This window comes from Mus caroli, unplaced genomic scaffold (genome assembly GCF_978045245.1).
Source record: "Mus caroli unplaced genomic scaffold, Mus_caroli_1 scaffold_4, whole genome shotgun sequence".
Classification (NCBI taxonomy): Eukaryota; Metazoa; Chordata; class Mammalia; order Rodentia; family Muridae; genus Mus; species Mus caroli.
Window position 1 is genome coordinate 74,717,954 of NW_028227259.1, and position 13,815 is coordinate 74,731,768.

Sequence of the window (13,815 nt, forward strand, 5' to 3'; positions counted from 1 at the left end):
TGGCGGTCACCATGACTACATCTGGAATACACTACAACCCAGAAATGGAGGACACACCTGTGATCTAGATCTTGAGGCTGGAGGACACAGGCTTCTGACCTGGATCTTGACATGGGATGACACACACTTTTGATCAAGGTCTTGAGGCATAGTGGCCAGGAAAAGTTTAGGCCCAGGCAAACTAGTTTACTTCTTTAATCACAGGAGACAGAGGCAAGCACATCTCTTGAGTTCAAGGCCAGCCTGGGACAGAGCAAGTTCCAAATCCATGTGTGGTAGTACATACCTTTAATCTGGGCTCTACCTTCCCTGGAGGCCTACATAAGGACAATGGAAAAAGGAAGTCCTCCTCTCTTTCTCCTCCTCCTTCATCTGCTTGCACTAACCTGTCTGCACATCTGTTGGAACCTACTTCGTCAGGATTCCAGCTTATACAGAAGACCAGCTGAAACACCTAGCCTTGTGGGACTGAACAACTATTAGATCCTTGGGGTTCCCATTCACAGCTGCCCATTGTTGGGTTAATTGGACTGCAGACTCTTAAGTCCTTTCAATAATTAATTTTCTTAATATATAGAGACATTCCATAGGTATTGTGATTCTGGAGAAGCCTGGCTAATATTTGACTTATAACATTTTAAACTTGTTATTGCTAGTCTGGTCTACAAAGTGAGTTCTGAGTTCTAGGACAGCCAGAGTCACACAGAGAAACCCTTGGAAAAGACAGAGAGAGACAGAGAGAGAGAGAGAGACAGAGAGAGAGAGACAGAGAGACAGAGAGACATAGAGACAGAGAGACAGAGACAGAGAGACGGAGACAGAGAGAGATATAACATATTGACTTGGATTGGCTTGTTTAAAATTCAGCATCTCATACACACAGATAAAATATATATACATTTATGATATACATACATTTATATATTTGCATGTATAAATGTGGCATGAACATATGTATACATGGATAATATATATGTACACATAAATATACTTAATTTAAAAACCTTATTTTCACATTAGAGAATTGAAGAAACTTTCTTTTGAATCCATTTGTTAACGATAAAAATTGCTACTTTTTCTAGTGTAAAACCATACATCTTCATAGATACTTCACTGCATATTATTCCTCTGCCCTTCTTAAAAATAAGCGTGCTGTGTTTGGGAAGCCTAATTTGACCCTTCATTAGAAAGGATATATGAATGTGGACTCATTTTTATGATGATGTCCATGTGTGTATGGGATGGGGATGGGGTGGGGCGGGATAGTGGAGCATGTGGAGGGGCTTCCTTCAGTCTGCGTGAGAGGCTGCTTCTGTGAGAACCTAAACGTTTTCTGTCTCGTTCCTAAGCATCGCCCATGCTGTCTGGCAAGTGGTGAGTTTTCAGGATGTGTCTGCTGATTGACTTGGGTAAACCGAGTTTAGGTTCTCATTTTTAATAAGGTACAAGGGCAATGCACGTGATTTGAGTTGACCTTTTCCTATTTAGGGCCTTTTAAAAAAATGGCCAAACTATCATAAAGATTTCTCTCTCAAAGGTATAGTGAAAGTATAAGTTAGCTTTTTATAACCTTTCCTAACATCTCCTCCATAACGGTGGTCACTCGTCATCAAAAGTAATTACTTTATGGCAGTGTTTTGAGTGAGGCAGTACCCTGGTCTGGTTTCGTGCATATACCTAAAATATAGGATGCGCATGCCTACTGGGATTTAAAATTTAATACAAAGAAATATTGCATAGCCTTCAAAAGTCCAAGGTTATTTCATTCAAGAGATCTGACTTACTCGCTGAGTGCAGAAAATGGATAAGGTAGCTTCAGTCTTCAAGAGACTTAGCTTTCTAGTGAAATAAGCTGACTCTTGCCATTGCAAAGCCCTACATTATATATAGCCAGATATGATTTACGCTTATCTTCTTTCTGGAAGAAGATACAAAGCGAAGGAAGGAAACTGCTTCTGTGGGTAACAAGATAACCATTGTTAAGGGAGCCTCACAAGTGGAATACCTGGGTACCGGAAATAGCAATGACTGTGAAGCGATCTTATTGCCGTTCCCGTGGCAAGGAAGACTCTGTCTCCCCGGAGCCAAGCCTCTTGTAGAGAGTGTTAGAAAATGGGGTCAGAGGTGACATAGATTGGAGCGAGCTCAAGTCTTCCTAGGATGTCCTTTACTTCTGCCATAGCCATCTGTGATGTACAGACGACGAGACATTCCCGAGATAAATCTTCGATGAAAGAATTCCTATCTCATATTTAGAAACTGTTTGCTGTAAGTTTCTTAATACTTGTTATTGACCCTGCTAGATAGATAAACAACATTTGGAGTACAGAAAACCTTTACGATTTCATTAGTGTTTTTTCCCCTTCCTTCCTTCCTTCCTTCCTTCCTTCCTTCCTTCCTTCCTTCCTTCCTTCCTTCCTAAGCTAAATTGAAATTTATTTTTATTATTTTACAATTATGTTTATGGGTGTGTGCATATAAGTGCAGAGGCCTTGGGAAGCCATGATTTGGGATCCTCTGGAACTGGAGTTACAGGTGGTTATGAGCTGTTCTATGTGTGCTGTGGCAACAGGAACTCTCTTAACTCCTGAGTCAGCTTAGCAGCCCCTGGGATGTTTTTGTTTGTTTATTTGTTTGTTTTTTAAACTTTGTTCATTGACAGAAAGTTGAGTCCCTAACATCTAGTTGTCTGTACTCATCCATTTTGATGATGACCTTGTTTACTGAACAAATGTTCTGGGAAGTTGAATCTTTCTCTCTCTCTCTCTCTCTCTCTCTCTCGCTCTCTCTCTCTCTTTCTTCTTCTTCTTCTTCTTCTTCTTCTTCTTCTTCTTCTTCTTCTTCTTCTTCTTCTTCTTCTTCTTCTTCATCATCTCCTCCTCCTCCTTTCATACATTATATCCCCACTGCAGTTTCCTTTCCCACCATACCTCCCAGTTGTTGTCTAGCCCCATCTTCCCTTGATCCTCTCCCCTTCCGTTTCTGTTAAGAAAAAAAAGAGCAAACCTCCCAGGAATAGCAACTGAACACAGCATAACAAGTTATAATAAGACTAGGCACAAACCCTCATATCAGTGCTGGATGAGGTAACCCAGGTCCCCAGAGCAAACAAAAGAGTCAGAGACATTCCTACTCCTTCTGTCCCACAAAAACTCCAAGCTACACAACCAAAGCACGCATGCAGAAGACCTAGCACCGTCCCATGCTGGCACCATGATGGTTGCTTCAGCCTCGGTGACCCCCCGATGAGCCCTGCTTAGTTGATTCTGTGTGCTATGTTCTTATGGTATCCTCAACCCCTCTGGTTCCTACAATCCTTCATTCCCCCACTGCAGGAGTTCCCCTGACTCCACCTAGTATTTGAGTGTGGATCTCTCTGCATCTGCTTTCATCAGTTGCTTGATGACACCTCTCTGATGACAATTGGGCTAATGGGTTGTGAAGAAGGCTATAATTGTGCTAAGGTGAAGATCCATCACCTTAACTTCTTCCTTGCCAAGCTTTTGGGAATGTTGGTTGAAATGAGTACTAATAGTATTAGATCTATAGGAAGACTTAATCCTTAAAATCTCCTAACCTGGGGGTGGTGGTGGTTGGGCGTTTCTACACTTTTGGTTCATTTCAGCCTGTGCCCATGAGGTTCTGTTTGTATCAACTGTCAAACTAGTGGCCTTGATCTTTATGTTAAAATGAAATGGGCTTCCCAACAATGTATAATACATAGACATACTTGTTTCTGAACTCCAACCCAGACCTGCGGGCTCTAAAACCACAGAGGTGAAGTTCAGGTGATTCAGGTGCATCCTGAGAAAGACAATCCTGAACTGACTACCTGTAAGCCTGTGTTTGTCTTCTAGACAGATGACCTCATGTGTGTATTTGAAGTTGTTTGTTGGCTGGGGACGCCCTCTAAAACTTTTAAGTGCTAACTGGGCCCAGGAGAATTCATTATCCTGTATTTACCATTGGTAATCTTTCCTGCTTCCAACTTGCCAAATTAAGCATTCATCAAGGGATCCAGAGTTTTGAGAACTTAGCCTGTTTTTAAGTGATTTGTGTATAGTAAGTGACTTTAATAAGCACTAAATGTAGCTATGCTTTACCAGTAACTTTTTTGTTTTTTAATTTTCTAGAAAAAGTGTCACAAGGAGATCAGCTCAGGGCAGGAGACTATCTAAATCTTAAATGTTCTTTGGTTCCAGTTGGTCTTCTTTGGACTTTAAGTACTCACTTCTTTATATCATTTAAAAATGTCTTCCTTAATCCTCAAGTCAGAGTGCCTATCGATGGCAGATAATTGGGCCAACTCTACCATGTGAACTTTGGGTTGTTAACAGAAAACAATGATAAACCAGCTTTTGGGGATTATGGTTAAATCTTGGAATTAGGAATGATGATCTTGAAAAGTATCTTAAAAACGTTCCACATTTAAGTTGTTCTTTGCAGCTTCTGTCTCCTGGGTACCAGACTTGCTCCTGGGAACAGCTGAGAGAATGGAGAAGGAGGAGGGCGTTGCTATCCTTTGCTAGTGAGCTGCTTAGAAAGTGCTCTAGTTAACTGAGGAGCAATGTCACTAAAAGATGAGTGGGACCAGTGATTGAGCCCAAGTTAAGAGTTTAAAAACTTAAACACAGATGAATATCTGGGTTATGTTATCACCTATGCATATAAGCTCTCAACTAATACGCAATAGTTAACCTTTACTTAGCGTTTGTAAAGAGTCACACATTATTCTGAGGCACTGAAGTATTCATTTGATGTTAACAACAACCCTTTGAGTGAAGTTAGCTGATAAGAGAGGTACCAGGAATGGACATTGATCCCAGGACCGAGAAGGTATGGGTTGCTTCTGTCAGTGGTGGAATGATGCAACCGTAAACCCAAATCAAAGAACGACCCGTGCTTCCTCAACCTTAGGTCTTTCATCCCTGCTTCTAAGAGAAAGACAGTGGTGCCGAATTAGTACTTTTCAATATTACCACATTTCTCTAAGAGTTCAATGATCAATAGATATCTGTTGATTGTATAGCTTTGGGTAAGACACACAGAGAGCAATGCCTAAGTTCCCCACTGAAAAGGGAAGCTACTGAGACACACTGCCAAGTACAGTGACTGAGCCATGCATTGGGTTGTGGTGGGAGCAGAGTAGGGGATGCCCTGCTGCCTATGTGAACTCTTCCCAGCCTTTCTCATTCCACAGTCAACCTGAAAACAGGCCAGCGAGTCAGTAGGGGCTAGTACGGCGAGTGGGTATTCTGGTTGGCCAACCCTCAGTAAGAGGGAACAGTGTTTGCAGAAGTACAGAGGTTATTCTAGGCTCTCAACCTACGATAAGCCATCAGGGTGCTAATAAAATTACACAGTCATGGGCTCCACTGTAGATTCCCCGGGACCTGAATCTCCTGGGAAGAGACCTGGCAGCCTGATTAGCCAGGCAGGCCCTGGAGCATTCTTATCAGGGAAGCTTGCGAAACCGAAAAAGTAGAATGCAATCGGTTTGCAAATATCATTGGAATGAGTTTGAGAGAGAATGTTTGGGGGTTAAGTTTGGGTGGTATAGATATCACGTCTTGTCAAATTCGTTGGTTAGGACATTGGTGTGACTGTTCAATGTTGATTACTTCCAGGTATCACAGGTACATTGAACGGAGCATTTACTTAGACTCAAGCAATTTAAATTATGCTCTAGGTGATCACTTAAAGTTTGTACCTCAGTTCAACATACAGGGTTCGTAGCCTTTTGCGTGGGGATAGCCTATGAGATAGCAGCCAGTTCGAGTAAGAGTGAGAAGGAATGGTTTTCATCTACAGGGTGCCCCATGATCTAAGTGGCATCCATTTTCTCTTGAACACACTGAAGCTGAGACATTACTTTGCTGACAAAGGCTAAAGGTAATATGGGAATGGATATGGACACAGCAGGGGGATCTTAATGAGTCAAGTCGTGGTGAGGATGATCAAACGTGAAATATAAACGCAGCTTCATGAAACTATATGGTAGAAGGCAGTCAGAGGGCAGTGGGGATAGGGCAAAAGAAGAAAGAGAGACGTTGGTGAGACGCTGAGTTAAAGTTAGATAGGAGACATAAATTCTGATGTCCTATCGTACAGTGAGGGAAGCACGGCTACCATACTGCATTGCCTGCTTCAAAATGGCTAGAAGAAAGAATTCTGAATATTCTAATCACAAAGAAATGATAAGTGCGTGAGGTGATAGATATGCTAATTAGCTTAATTCAATGATTGTACAGTGTATATACATATTAAAATATCACACCATGCTCTGTAAAATTATATGCCCATCATATGTCAAATAAAGTAAAAAGTATTTTAAATGGTGAGCAGGGTGCCTATTAACTACAACTTCAGCTAAAATGGATGAACTATGAAGTGCACTGCTGGAGTCAAGGGGCCATAATAAAAAACTTCTGACAAAAATGTGTGCCTGCCCAGTATTCTGTTGCTTCTCCTTTTGGGAGAAGGTAATTATGAATGATTCAAAATGCCTATTCTCTGTGTTCTTAAAAAGAAACTAAAGCAAGGAGCATGTCGACACCCTGACGCAAAGTGTATCGTTGAGTAGAAAGTTACTCAGTCAGGCTCTAGTCGTTTTGACTTCTCGATCACCACTAGTTAAGCCATGTCTTACAACTCCATGTATGGCTGTGTAGATTCATATATGGGTTGCAAACATCAGCTGGGGAATGACGACACTTGTCAACATGAATGATCAAAAATTTATCAGATGTGTGATAAACCTGAGGCATTTCTGGCAGGGCTAGCCTTCATTTTCCTCAGGGTTTCAGGGCAAACCTTTGTTCTGAAGACACAACAGGTACACCTGGCACTGAGCGTGTCCTGGAGTCATCCAGGACCCCTGAATGTGATGATGCAAAACACTGTGGTTCAGATTTGGGACTGCTGTATGTTGTGTTGTGTCTTTAGTGTTTAAATAGGAACTTTCAGCTCATATAGAAACACAAGGCTTAATTATGGAAAACGGAGAGTGGTAATATTTTACTTTCACATGTAAGTATCAAATCAATAGATCTTTGGATTATATTATGATCAAATATCCCATTTTAAAAATTGCTGTTTAAATTGCTTGGTTGTGTTTCAAAACAACGAAAAGGGCTGGAGAGATGGCTCAGTGGTTAAGAGCACCGGCTGCTCTTCCAGAGGTCCTGAGTTCAATTCCCAGCAACCGCGTGGTGGCTCATGACCATCTATGAAGGGAATCTTCTGGCATGACTCCTACACTTAAAAAAAAAATACATAAATAAATAAACTTAAAAAACAAAGAAAAAAATCATTAAATAGATTCTAGCTTGGGATTAAGACAGAATTTCTATTTTTATGAATAGTATAAATATACTATTCATAATTAATTTATTCTCTCATAAATTGAATCCCAGCTGCAGTTTCCTCTCCCCCTCTACCCGCACATCTTCCCTATCCCCACCCCAACTACTTTTCCATTTTCCTTCGGCAAAGGGCAGATCCCCCATGGATAACAACCAAACATGGCATGTCAGGTTCTAACAAGATCAGGCCCCTCACCTCGTGTTAAGGCTGAGTGAGGAAACCCTGCTCCCAAAAGCAGGCAATAGAGTCAGAGACAGTCCTCTGCTCCCTCTGTCCGAAAGGACAGGATTTCTAACAATTTCTCTTTCTCTCTCTTTATTTTATTTCTTTTACTGTCAGGAGTATACTTACATCACTTTCCCCCTTTTCTCTCTCAAAATGATCAAGTATATCCCTCCTTGCTCTTTTTAAAATTCATGACCTCATTTTTTTTAAAAAATTAATTTCCAAGAATGTCTAAAGGGTTCTTAATGGGATTTTGTATTATGCACTTATGAAAAGAGGTGTTCTTGGCATTGACAATTATGAGATATAAGTGAAAAATATCAAAGATGCTCTATATCCTGCAGTATCAAATATTCACCCCCAATTTAATTTCTTACATAAAAATAAGCAAGCATACTCATCTTATTTAGTATGCAAATTGCCTGTTTTAAAATGGATTTCTTAGCATCTATTATCCATAAATGTTTGATTTGCATACCTGTACCTGTTTTATGTACTAGTGTACCTGGGGTTTCATAAAAAGTTTCTTGAAGGGAGAAAGGTTTGTGAATGGAAGTTTAAGAAGGTTTGCTTTAGATTAAGTGACCTCCAGAATGTAGCCATTACTCCTTGATTTAGGCATGACTTTAATGAAACGTTCATGAATGTTTTTACTTACAAAACCACTATGAGACTCTTTTCTGAGCAGTGATGTTTCTTTACCTGGCTGAAAGATTCAAAGGCTCTGTCTTGGCTATGGTGGGAAAGTGCTGGGTATGCCTGTGCCCTTTGACCCTGCCGACATCTTTAGCATCTAAGAGTCCAGTGTGTGCATCCATCAGACTAGGAATGTGGATCTCTCCACTCCCACAGATACTTTCAGTTCAGTGTGGAGCTAGTGACTGCCAGAGTATGTATTTCAACACATTGGTGAGTGTTGAAACCAACACTATAATGATGGAAGAGGGAGAAAGAACAGGAATGGTCCATCTGTGGAGCTAGGAGCAAGGGCATGGAGTGTTTGTAGAGCCTTTGTTTCCAGCAACGTCTATGTCAGGTTATGTCTCAGAGTTGGCACTGAACCAGAAGAAACTTGATAGATTCCTGGTCACTCTGTCCATATCAGTTACTTTTACATCACTGTGGCCAAAAGACCTGTCAAAAACTACCCATAGGCGGCTGGTGAGATGGCTCAGTGGGTAAGGGCACCCGACTGCTCTTCTGAAGGTCCTGAGTTCAAGTCCCAGCAACCACAGGAGGAAAGATGAATTCTCGCGGTCTTGATGAGGGCAGAGGCATCTTAGTTCATGACAGCAGAGTGTGCAGCAGGAGCTTGTGGCATCACCGCTGATGGGGAGGCAGAGTGTCGCTGAAACTGGGGCCAGGGTAGAAACTTCCAAATACACTCCTGGTGACCTCAACCTCCTATAGGCTCCATAATCCCCCCAGATAGCACCACAAATTGTGGATATGGGCTCAAAGGATATTGGAGATATTTCATATTCAGACGACAAAGCTGGTCGGTGCAGGAAGAATTCAGTTTTAAACTGAGAATTCAGAACATCCCTACCGGTCTGCTAATTAGTTCCAAACACTTTGTTTTTCTCCTTAGTCCCCTGAAAGCCCATTCTTTTCATCATGCTCAAGTTCTCAGATCCAATTATTATGTATTTTTAAAAAACTAATATTGGTTGACATTCACTCTACAGTCTATAGCTTCCACTCACATGTGCTTTAGTGCTCTCTCCCTCTCTCTCTCTCTCTCTCTCTCTCTCTCACACACACACACACACAATCAGAGAGCTAGCTTACATAACTTGACAAGGCACCTCAGGGTCTTGGGGGAAAAAAAAGCCAAATCCACAACAATAGATAGAAAAAAATGATTAAGACCAAGGTAGAAATTAGTGAAATGGAAATGAAAATAATATAAGAAATTGATGAATCAAATAATTGGTTTGAAACATAAATTAGACCAGTAATTGTAGCCAAACAAATATATATAGAGACAGGAGACAAATTAAGAGAATTGAAGGGAAGAAGGTGCGTGTTGCCAATACATACTAAGAAATTCAGGAAAAGTTTAGGACATAAACTAAAGACATATTCCACTAAAGTGGAAAAGTCTGAAAGAAATGAATGAATGTCTCAAAATATATAGCTACCAGGTTAAAACAAGATGAGACAGGCAACTTACACAGGCTTGTAACCAGGAATGAGATTCAAGGAACAGTCAACCAATCAATCACTCTCCCGGCTGAAAAAAAAAAAGAAAGAAAAAGAAAGGCTTCAGGCTCAGTCGTGAAGAACACAGTGTATTGGTGGCTGGAGAGATGACTCAGTGCCTACTGCTCTTCTAAAAGACTGAGTTCCATTTCCAGCATCTATCCCAGCCTAAGGGACAGTCTAACAGGGTCTGAGGAACCACCTGTAGAGAGAATGAAGGGCGAGAAACACAGGGACGGACAGCAAGTCTGATTGATCAAGCTGTCCAATTTTTATTATTCCCAGGCAGGTTTTATGCCCACAGAAGCAGGATATTGGGAGGAGGGATGACGCAGAATTGCTTTGATTCTGGGAGGACGCACCTGTTCCCAAAAGCAGGATATTGGCTAGGTAAAAAGTTCAGCAGGAGGAACAGAACAGAATGGATAGCTATATGTGTTCTTAACTGGGGGTAATACTTTCCCACAGAGGCCTCAACTTTTTCCCACAAAAATCTCAACTAAGCTAATACTTTTCCACTAAGGCCAAAACTTTGTAAGTAAGCACTTATGGCTGACAAGGCCATTAACATTCAAACAGGGTTGCTCCCAACAAGCATCCATACTGGACAGCTTACAACCATCTTTAAGTCTAGCTTCAGGGCATCCCAATGCTTTTGATGTCAATAGGGACCTCATACATGTTTATATAACCCACAAGCTTTTTAAAAAGAATAGTATGTATTTGTAAACTATGCAATAAATGTCTATTGTTTAACAAACAAACAAATAAAAATAAATAGTGGCTAGTAGGTCCTCTTACATGCTTAGCAAGTGCTCAATATGAAGCTATATTCTCAACCATTCTTTTACATTTATTTACTTATTATTTTGTGTGTGTGTGTGTGTGTGTGTGTGAGAGAGAGAGAGAGAGAGAGAGAGAGAAGAGAGAGAGAGAGAGAGAGAGAGAGCGAGCATGATAAGGTAGGTACATTTATGAAGGTCAGACAACTTTTGGAATTCAGTTCTCTTCTTTTACCCAATGTAGCTTCCACGACTTGAACTTGAGTCATCGGGCTTGTTGGCAAGTACCCTTACTCACTGAGCCATCTTGTCGACCCTCCCCATCCAGTTTTCGCTTTTATTCTAAGACAAGGGCTTGCTAAGTTATTCAGGATGACCTTGAATTTGTAATTCTCCTGCCTTAGCTTTCTCAATAGCTTCGGTCCGGTCCCAGGCCTGTGCCCCCAGGTCCAGTTCCCAGTTGTCAGTTTTGAGGAGTTACTGCTGGTGAGATGGAATTATTCTAGTTCTGAGCTGCTGGGCAGTCAAGAGCGGAGTGGCCGAGGGAGGCAGTGTGGAGCGGTGGGTCAGCGCCAAGTCCATAGCCAAGAAAATTCCTTGAGAAAGAGAAGGGGTACAATACATGAGAGGATGCAGAGCCTCTAAGGGAGGTTTAAGGATATTGGGACAGCTAATATCCACTTATAAGATACAATTTGCTAAATGCATGAAACTCAAGAAGAACAAAGACCAAAGTGTGGACACTTTGCCCCTTCTTAGAATGGGAACAAAACACCCATGGAAGGAGTTACAGAGACACATTTTGGAGTTGAGACGAAAGGATGGACCATCTAGAGACTGCCATATCGGGGATCCATCCCATAATCAGCTTCCAAACGCTGACACCATTGCATACACTAGCAAGATTTTGCTGAAAAGACCCAGATAGAGCTGTCTCTTGTGAGACTATGCCGGGGCCTAGCAAACACAGAAGTGGATGCTCACAGTCAGCAATTGGATGGATCACAGGGCCCCCAATGGAGCAGCTAGAGAAAGTACCCAAGGAGCTAAAGGGATCTGCAATCCTATAGATGGAACAACAATATGAACTAACCAGTACCTCCCCCCCACACCCCCCACCCCACCCCCGAGCTCGTGTCTCTAGCTGCATATGAATCAGAAGATGGCCTAGTTGGCCATCAGTGGAAAGAGAGGCCCATTGGTCGTGCAAACTTTATATGCCTCAGTACAGGGGAAGGACAGGGCCAAGAAATGGGAGTGGGTGGGTGGGGGAGTGGGTGGGGGATCGTGTAGGGGGACTTTTGGGATGGCATTGGAAATGTAAATGAAATAAATACCCAATTAAAAAAAAACATAAAAAAAAAAAGGATATTGGGACGGCACAGAGAAAAGCTGGCGCTGACATACATTGGCAGTGAAATGTTTTCCAGTCAGTATGCCATTATTTCTCTGAAACTGGGTGACTTAGGGGAAGATATGGTTCTTGCCTGGCTGCCTGCCATGCAAACCTGTCTGGGTGAACCAAGTGTTTATTTTTGTTAGGGTGAGGGTGTTCCATGAATTACCAGAAGTTAACACCCCACCCCCCACCCCCCACCCCGCATTTGTTCCAGGTTTCTTTAATCTTATGTTTACATTGCCAGGAAATTGCTCAGAAATTTAAAGGGTCAAGTGGTATTTAGATGGTTGCACAAGGGTGTGGACACCAGACAGACAGGCCGTGTTCTATCTTAGTAAGAGGTTAATTGCAAACGCAAACTTCCCACCAGAAAGTGTAGAATGGTGGTAACAAGTCCCACCAATATCAGCTTTCTAAAGAGAAGTATGAGACTTGCCACGCCCCTCCCCCCCGCCCCTTGCTTGTACACGAAAGTGCTTAGGTTAGGTTAGCTACTTTGTTCTAACAATGTTGCAATGTTAATTATGCAATGTTGATTAATTTGTGAAGCCTTGTCTCACTTCCTTATTCTACGGCGGAGTTCTGGCTTCTCTATGAACGTTACTCAGGGTACACTTCATTGCATGTTGAAGCTTAAAAGAAAAAAAAAAAACCAAACAAACCAAAAAACCTAAGCTTCCCTCCCCCCACCACCTACCTCCCACCCTGGGCTTCTCTGTAACAGCCCTGGCTGTTCTAGAACTCATTTTGTAGACCAGGCTGGCCTCAAACTCACAGAGATCCACCTGACTCTGTCTTTTAAATGCTGGGATTAAAAGTGTGAGCCACCACACCCGGCTAAGCTGTTTTTATGACAGGTAAAAACCAGGCTTTCCTAACCATTTCAGGTACAGACATTTAAATGCTGTGTTGGAAATAGTATTATTTTGGCTAGTCGATTTTCATAGTGGTTTAGACAGGATCCCAAGGACAGATCCGATGTAGCAAAATCATTCCTCCTACCGTGTGTACAAAACTGATAAGTCTGCTTTTCTTATGGGGTAGAGGTTCAGAGGCAAAGACATGCCCTTCGAGGCTGTGTTCCTATTGTTAAAAGTGGCTTTGAGCCAGGCCTTAGATTGTAGGCTTGTTGTCTTAGCTATGCAGGGGGCTGAGGCAGGAGTATAGGAAGGTTAAGCCCTGCCTGGGCTACAGATAAATTTAAAGCCGACCTGGCAACTTGTTCAGACTCTGTTGCAAAATGAAATCACAAAGAAGCAGCTAGGGATAGAGCACAGAGGTAAGATGCTTGCTTAGGATTGTGCAGGGTGTGCATAGCCCGAGGCTATAGCCCCCCAGGACTGCAAAGGAAACGAATGAGTGTGTGCATGTTTGTACTCTCGTGTATTCTTTGTTTCAGGTGACGTTTTAAAGAGATCTAATGGATTTAGAGTCACCTATTTGTGACTCAGTGTGCTCTCTGTAAATGGGAGAACAACCCAGTGTCACATAGCTGGATTATCTTGGATTGTGTAAGGCCCAATGCATAGTGGACAAATATACTGCCAAGAGTGGGTTGTTCAAATACTGATCTCAAGCACGAGGGGAGTCGGAACAGAGCTGCCCGTGTTGGTGGATGATGACTGAGGATTTTATAATCACAAAAGCTGAGTCTAATTCTAATGTCCTTAGGGAAAAATGATGAACTTCTGATTAGTATAGTACTTCAGAAAAACGAATTAGTACTCATTATAAGGTCAGAATGACGCTTACAAAGGAAACCATCTTAAATAATCTTTTTTTTGAAAAATTATTTATTTCTATTTCATGTGCATTTTAGTTCACGTTTTCCATGCTCAT

At 41.8% G+C, this 13,815-nt stretch overlaps 1 protein-coding gene across 2 annotated transcripts in view; it reads left to right on the forward strand.

Annotated features, from left to right (window-relative positions):
- Nucleotides 1-13,815, forward strand: part of Atp10d (ATPase phospholipid transporting 10D (putative)) — a 95,803-nt gene that overhangs the window by 11,163 nt on the left and 70,825 nt on the right. The gene's annotated exons all lie outside the window — the stretch shown is intronic.